Source organism: Myotis nattereri (assembly GCF_964212035.1).
Source record: "Myotis nattereri genome assembly, chromosome: 13".
In the NCBI taxonomy this organism is placed as follows: Eukaryota; Metazoa; Chordata; class Mammalia; order Chiroptera; family Vespertilionidae; genus Myotis; species Myotis nattereri.
In genome coordinates this window covers 37,049,436-37,057,152 of record NC_138088.1, presented here as the reverse complement: position 1 = coordinate 37,057,152, position 7,717 = coordinate 37,049,436, and positions in this window count along the sequence as shown.

Below are 7,717 nucleotides of genomic sequence, written 5' to 3'. Positions count from 1 at the left end.
ATATGAATGGATTCATATACTATGTGGTCTTCTGTGACTGATTTCACTTAGCATGTTTTCAAGGTTCATCATGTTGTAGCATGTTTCAGTACCTTATTCATTTTCATGGCCAAATATTATTCCACTGCATAGATATACAATCCTTGTTTGTCCATGGGGATACATTCCACGACCTCCCATGGAAGCCTGAAACCATGGAGAGTATATATAGTATGTTTTTTTCTGTACAAACATACCTATGATAAAGTTTAATTTATAAATTAGGCATATTAATGAAGAGTAACAATAATAATAAAATAGGACAGTTACAAATCATATACTGTAACAAAAGTTATGTGAATGGCTTTGGGGCTATTATTAAGTAACATACGGGTTACTTGAACAGAAGCTCTGCAATAGCGATAGTCGATCTGATATCCAAGGCTGCCGTGAAGTGACTGATGGGTGGGTAGTGTATACAACATGGATAGGATGGAAAAGGAATGATTCAGGTACCAGGTGGGACCGAGTGAGAGGGCATGAGTGTTCATCACACCACCCAGAATGGTATACAACTTAAAACTGAGCAATTGTATTTCTAAAACTTTTCATTTAATATTTTTGGACTATGGGTAACTGAAACTGCAGGTTAGGGGGGACTATTGTGCCACATTTTGTTTAGCCATTTGTCAAGTAAATGGACATTTGAGTTGTTCGTATTCTTTGCCTATTATGAATAATGTTGCTGTAAACGTGTACAAATTTGTACGTGGACATGTTGGATTGGTAGATCATCTGGTAAGTTTATGTTTACCTTTATAGGAAAATGCCAAATTGTTTTCCAAAGTGGCTGTACCATTTTGAATTCCAAACAGCAGGGTATGAGAGTTCCAGTTGCTCTGCATCTCTGTCAGCAGTTTGTATTGTCAGTTTTTAAAATTTGGAGCTATTCTCGTGTGTAATGGTAGTGATACACCACTACACAACTACTAGAAAAGATGTTGAACATCTTTGCGTGTGCTTATTAGCCTTCTGTATATCCTCTTTAGTGATGTCTGTTTAAACCTTTAGCTTGTTTTTTAAATTGGGTTGTTTACTGCGTTTTAGGAGTTCTTTATATGTTTAAGATAGAAGCCTTTTATCAGATACTAGGGGCCCGGTGCACGAAATTCGTGCACTGGGTGGGTGGGGGGGGAGAGTGTCCCTCAGCCCAGCCTGCCCCCTCTCACATACTGGGAGCCCTCAGGCGTTGACCCCCATCACCTTCCGATCGCCTGATCGGCCCCTTGCCCAGGCCTGACGCCTCCGCCAGAGGTGTCAGGCTTGGACAGGGGACCCCCATCTCCCCCCGATCACTGGCTCTGGCCCCCGCCCAGGCCTGAGGCCTCTGGCCCAGGAATCATGCCTGGGCAGGGGACCCCCATCTCCCTCTGATCGCTTGCTCCACCCCCCGCCCAAGCCTGACACCTCTGACCCAGGCTTCAGGCCTGGGCAAGGGGACCATCATATCCCCCCAATCACCGGCTCCGCCCCCCACCCAGGCCTGATGCCTCGGCCAGAGGAGTTGACCCTCATCACCCTCCGATCACCAATCACCGGATCGGCCCCTTGACCAGGCCTGAGGCCTCCGGCAGAGGTGTCAGGCCTGGGCAGGGGACCCCCAGCTCCTTGCGGTTGCAGGCTCCGCCCCTGCCCAGGCCTAACGCCTCTGGCCTAGGCGTCCGGCCTGGACAGCGGGGACCTGCAGTGGCAGCGGGGGGCGCCGCAATCGTGGGCTTCGCTTTAGGCCCAGGCAAAGGACCCCTAGCTCCTGGGACTGCCAGCTTTGACCGTGCCCAGCTCCCATCGCTGGCTCCACCCCTACTTCCTGCTACCACTGGCCAGGGCGGCAAAGGCGCCTGATTCTCCGATCATGGCTGGGGGGCAGGGCAAAGGCGGCCCTGGGGCCGCCTTTGCCCTGCCCCCCAACTCTTAGCTCCCCCCTGGGTTTCCGATCACTGTCAGTGGCGGGGGGCTTCTTCCTGCTTTCCCTTTCGCCTCCCTGCATTGTGCCTACATATGCAAATTAGCCGCCATCTTGTTGGCAGTTAATTTGCATATAGCCCTGATTAGCCAATGAAAAAGGTATCGCCGTACGCCAATTACCATTTTTCTCTTTTATTAGTGTAGATGTGATTTGGAAATATTTTCTCTCACGTTTTGGCTCTTCATTCTTTCTAAAGTATCTTTCAAATAGTGAAAGCTCTTATTTTTTTTTTTAAAGTACAGTTTATCATTTTGTTACTGGATCATACATGCTTTTGGTATCATTATCTAAGAAATCTTTGCCCAACCCAATATCACAAAAATTTTCTCTGATGTTACTTATACAGGTTTAAGTTTACCATATATGTCTATGACTAATTTTGACTTAAACTTTGCATAAAGTATGAGGTAAGTTTGGAGGCTGTTTTTTTTTTTAAGCCTGTGGACACACCCATTTGAAAAGATTATCCTTTCTCCATTGAATCACCTTTGCATCTTTTGTAGAAAACCAATTGACTATATAAGTGTCAGTACATTTGTAGGTAATTAATTCTGTTCCACGGACCTGTCTCTATGCCAGTACTACACTCTCTTGATCACTGTATGCTTATAATGAGCTTTGAAACCTGGCAATGTAACTCTTCCAACTGCTCCTTTTTCATAGTTGATTTTTATTATTCCGGTTCATTTGCCTTCCCACATAAATTTTAGAAAGTTTATTGATTTCTACAAAATATCCTTTTGGAATTTGATTGGAATTGCATCTTCAAATTTGTTTAGGGAAAACAGAAATCTTAATATTGAGTTTTCAATCCATGAACATGATGAATCTCTTCATTTTTAAAGGTCATTTTGGTTTCTTTCATAAGCATATTGTAGTTTTCAGCACACAGACCTTTTATATAACTTGTAAGATGTATACCTATGTATTTTCATAGGTTTTGTTGCTGTCATAAAAAGCATGTTTAAAAATTTTAATATCCATTTTTTTTATTGCTCTCATGGAAATACAGATTTTTAAAAAATATATTTTTATTGATTTCAGAGAGAAAGGGAGAGGGAGGGATAGAAACATTGATGAAAGAGAATCATTGATTGGCTGCCTCCTGCCCACCCCCTCCTGGGGACCAAGGCCACAACCTGGGCATGTGCCCTTGACTGGAATGGAACTCAGGACCCTTCATTCTGCAGGCTGATGCTCTATCTACTGAGCCAAACCATAGATATATAATGGGCGAAATACAATTTTTTTTTTATATTGACCTTGTGTCCTGTGAAATTGCTCAATTCACTTCTAGTAAAAAAAATTTTTTAAATATATTTCTTTATTGATTTCAGGGAGGAAAGGAGAAGGAGAGAGATAGAAACATCAAAAATGAGAATCATTGATCGGCGGCCTCCTGCACACCCCACACTGGAGATGGAGCCCGCAACCCAGGCATGTACCCTTAGCCAGAATCGAACCTGGGACCCTTTAGTCTGCCGGCCAATGCTTTATCCACTGAGCCAAGCCGGCTAGGGCTAGTAGAGTTTTTTGTAGATTCTCTGGAATTTTCTACAATCATTATAAGTAAAAAGTTTTCTTATTTTCTATGCTATATGCTTTCCTATTGTTGCTTTATTGCACTGGAAGGACTGCACATATATTTTTTTCTCTCTCTCTTGATGCCAACACTACATCTTGAATAGGAGTGGAGAACCAAGATATTATATATGTATTTTTAATTTCTAAAATTTGCCAGGATTTGCATTATGGCTCAACATATGGTAAGTCTGGGTTAATGTTCCATGTAAGCCTCCAAAGTCTGTATTCTGCAGTTGTTGGGTAGGTCTATATATACATGTCAATTATGTCTATATATACATGTCAATAACCAGACCAGAAAACACAACATGATGTATTAATTTTATTATTAAAATCACCTACATCATGTTGTGCTTTTTTTCTGGTCTGGTTATTCTAATAAAAAGAGGTGTGTTAAAATCTCACTGTGATCTTGGACTTGTCCATTTTTTTGTAGTTTTGTCTGTTTTTGTTTTGAGGTATATTTCAATTTCGAGTTGCTATACTTCCTGGTTAACTGAATTTCTTATAATTGAGATACCACTCTTTATTGCAAATAATGCTTTTTGTCTTGAAGGCTTTTTCCAAAATTAATGTAACTAAGCTGTTGGCTTCAGTATCCTTCTCCCAACTGGTTTATGAGCTTCTCTCGTTGTGTCTGGCAGAGTAGGAAATGATCAATAAATGTTGATCACATGACTGTCACTTAGTTTTCTACTTTCCAAATGTGAATAACCATGTATTTGTATATCCTTAAAGTGTTTTGGTTTTGTCTGTTTTTAATCTTTATAAATGGACTCAAACTATACATTTTATTTTTTTGACTCACCCTTGTTTTTGAGACGTACCCATTTTTATTACTCACTTTTCACTGCTGTATAGTATTATATAAATAACCCCTCAGGAGATCTTCTTCAGTCCCATACCTTCCAAATTTATATCCCTACTTGTGCCCTTTCATTTTGAGCTCTAGACTTCCACATCTACCTGTTTACTCAACATTTCTATTTTGATATGTAATAGGAATCTCAAATTTAATGGCCAAAATATATTCTTCATTTTCTACCTTCCCCTCCCAAGTTTGCTCCCTTTTCAGGCTTTCGTATCTCCCCATGACACCATTCACCCAGCTATGCCAGAACCCAAATCAAGATGGAAACACATTTGGTTTTATGTTGAGGTATAAGCAGGAGGACAGACTGACTGAACTGCGGTAAATATGATGAGATATCACAAGAGAAAGTCACAGAAATGGACAGTGGCCAGAACGTGTAGGACTTGTAGACCATGGTAAAGAGTTCAGGGTCAGACTGAGCGTAATAGGAAGTCACTGAAGGATTTGGCAAGCAGGAGTTAAGATCGTGGTGGGAACTATAGCTGTAGCAGTAGAGATGGAGAAAAGATCAGCTGGAGATGGTAGAACTTGCTGATAGATTAGATGCAGGAGTGTGCAAAAAAAAACCCCCACATTAACTCAAAGGTGTTATGTGATCTCCCTTCCCTTCTGGACCTATTAAGTGTATATGAGATGCTACCATTCCATCTCCCGTGATTTCTGCCTATTCTTTCCTATTTTCTATCAATACATCTCTGTATCTCATTGTAGGTTAATTTCATAAAATTAATCTCCCAGTTCACAAATTCTCTTCAGCTGTGTCTAATCTGCATTTGATAACTATCACATTTCCAATTCCAGTAACTTTTTCATTTTTAGATCTTTTCAAAGTTGCCTAATTTTTAATGTTTTATTTTTATATTGAATTATCTTAATCATTTTATGGTTTTTCAGATTATTCTAATTTGCAGTTAATGAACTAGCCCTCTTATTTGCATCTGCTGACTTTTCTTCCTCTAGGTAGTATGTATATGTACATTTAATCTTAGAACCTTTCCCCCTGTGGAATTCTACCAGAATCTATCTATATGTATTTACTTCTGCTAGAGTCCCAGAGTTGATTTTGTTGTTTTTTTGATTTGTGGTTTCACAGTATACACTCAGCCTAGACCCAGACCTTAAACTTAGTGGTGCAGGCCTGGGATTCTGACTTCTCATGGAAAACTTTATTTCTGGGCTCCTGGATAGTTTTGCTAGTCGTGTTTGAATACATTAGCTCTTTGTGACTTTATGGAGGGGATTAAGTCATAGTTCCATTTTATCCTGTAAACCTGAAACCCAGTCTTTTGTCCCTACACAGATAATAGGATCTCAGCCCCTATATTCTTCAATAGAACTTCATTGGCTTGAGTGAATTTACCAGACTAAGAACCTTTTTTTGAATTGGGGGCAGTTTCTGTCTCCTAAGCGATAATGACTGGTACTGATTTGTGTAAATAGTAAATAAACATTTTCTATTAATTGGCATAACTTAAGTTTTTGTTGTTGTTTTTTACATTGAGTGCTCTGGCACTTGATAATAGATTTTTCAGCAATTTCACTTTACAGCTCACTGACGCCAGCATAGATTCTGAAAAATTGAGGTTTTTTTTTTAACAAGAGAGACGATTGTATTGGGATCTTTTGGAACGGATGTGGTAGAATGCTTACTACTTTTATATAATTTCCATTCTACTTCTAGAGGCAAAATTGGGGAAACTATTAAGTGGTCACATTCTCAAACAGCTTCACTGAAGTATTTATTTTTGAATAAGCTTATATAGTCATCTAAAGGAATAAAATTATACTATTCTGGGTCAATCAGTCCAGCATCAGAGACTTTCACCCTTGTTACAATAAGCTCCTGTTGAAACACTAGAATCTTTTTTGACAAATATTTATGGATATGTTCATATAACAAAAATTATACACAGAACCCCAAATTTTAACATTTTTAGTTCTAAAAACTGCTTTTCCTATAGGAAACACATAACTGATAACCTCTGAATTATTTTTAACTGACATTTTCTATAATAAAAAAGGGGAGAGAAAAGTACAATGGATATCCATGAACCCAAACCCAGCTTAAAATATTAACATTCAGCTAGCATGGCTCAGTGGTTGAGCGTCAACCTATGAACCAAGAGGTCACGGTTCAACTCAGTCAGGGAACATGCCCAGACTGCAGGCTTGACCACCAGTGTGGGGCGTGCAGGAGGCAGCCAATCAATGATTCTCTCTCATTACTGATGTTTCTCTCTTTCTCCCTATCTCTAAAAATCAATAAAAATATATTTTTTAAAAAATTAACATTCTCCCATGCTTGTTTTGTTTCCCACATGAACACAGTTTAAGAAACATTACCATATCATTATCATAGCCACAAAATTAACAGCTGTAAATTTCTTTTACTATTATTCACTACTCAGTTCACTCACTTCAATTCTCCTCATGTAGCCATTATTCTTAGGCTGCACTACTGACTCCTAGTTGGTCAGTTAATTGAGAATACTTAATTCTTACCTGTTTGTGTTTTTCTTTATTTAGAAAGCTGGAATGAGATTTAATTTTGTGTAACTCAAAAGGTTATTTTAAAATTTTGTTTAAAATATTTAATTGAGTTTAGAGAGAGAAACTTCAATCAGCTGCCTCCCGCACAGGGTTCAAACCCACAACCTAGGTATGTGCCCTGACTGGAATAGAACCCACCACTTTTTGGTATATATAGGACAATGCTCTAACCAACTGAGCCATACTGCCAGGGCAAGGGTATTATTATTTTTTAAATATATTTTAATTTATTTCAGAGAGGAAGGGAGAGGGAGAGGGAGAGAGAGATAGAAACATCAATGATGAGAATCATTGATTAGCTGCCTCTGCACACCCCTTACTAGAGAATCAAGCCTGCAACCTGGGCATGTGCCCTTGACCATAATTGAACCCGGGACCCTTCAGTCTGCAGGCCGATGCTCTATCCACTGACCCAAATCAGCTAGGGCGGCTCTAATGTTATAGTCACACTAAGTCTTCCTCTTACCTTTGACCCTTAGAGGCAATCACTGTTATCATTATTCTGCCTGTGCTACTAGAAATATCCTACTCTTTTAAAATTTAAACTGCCTTGTCCAGCCGGAGTGGCTCAGTGGTAAGGATCAACCTATGAACCAGGAGATTGCAGTTTGGTTCCCAGTTGGGGCACATGTCTGGGTTGCCGGCTTGATCCCCACTGTGGGGCGTGTCGGAGATGGCTGATTGATGATTCTGTCATCAATGAT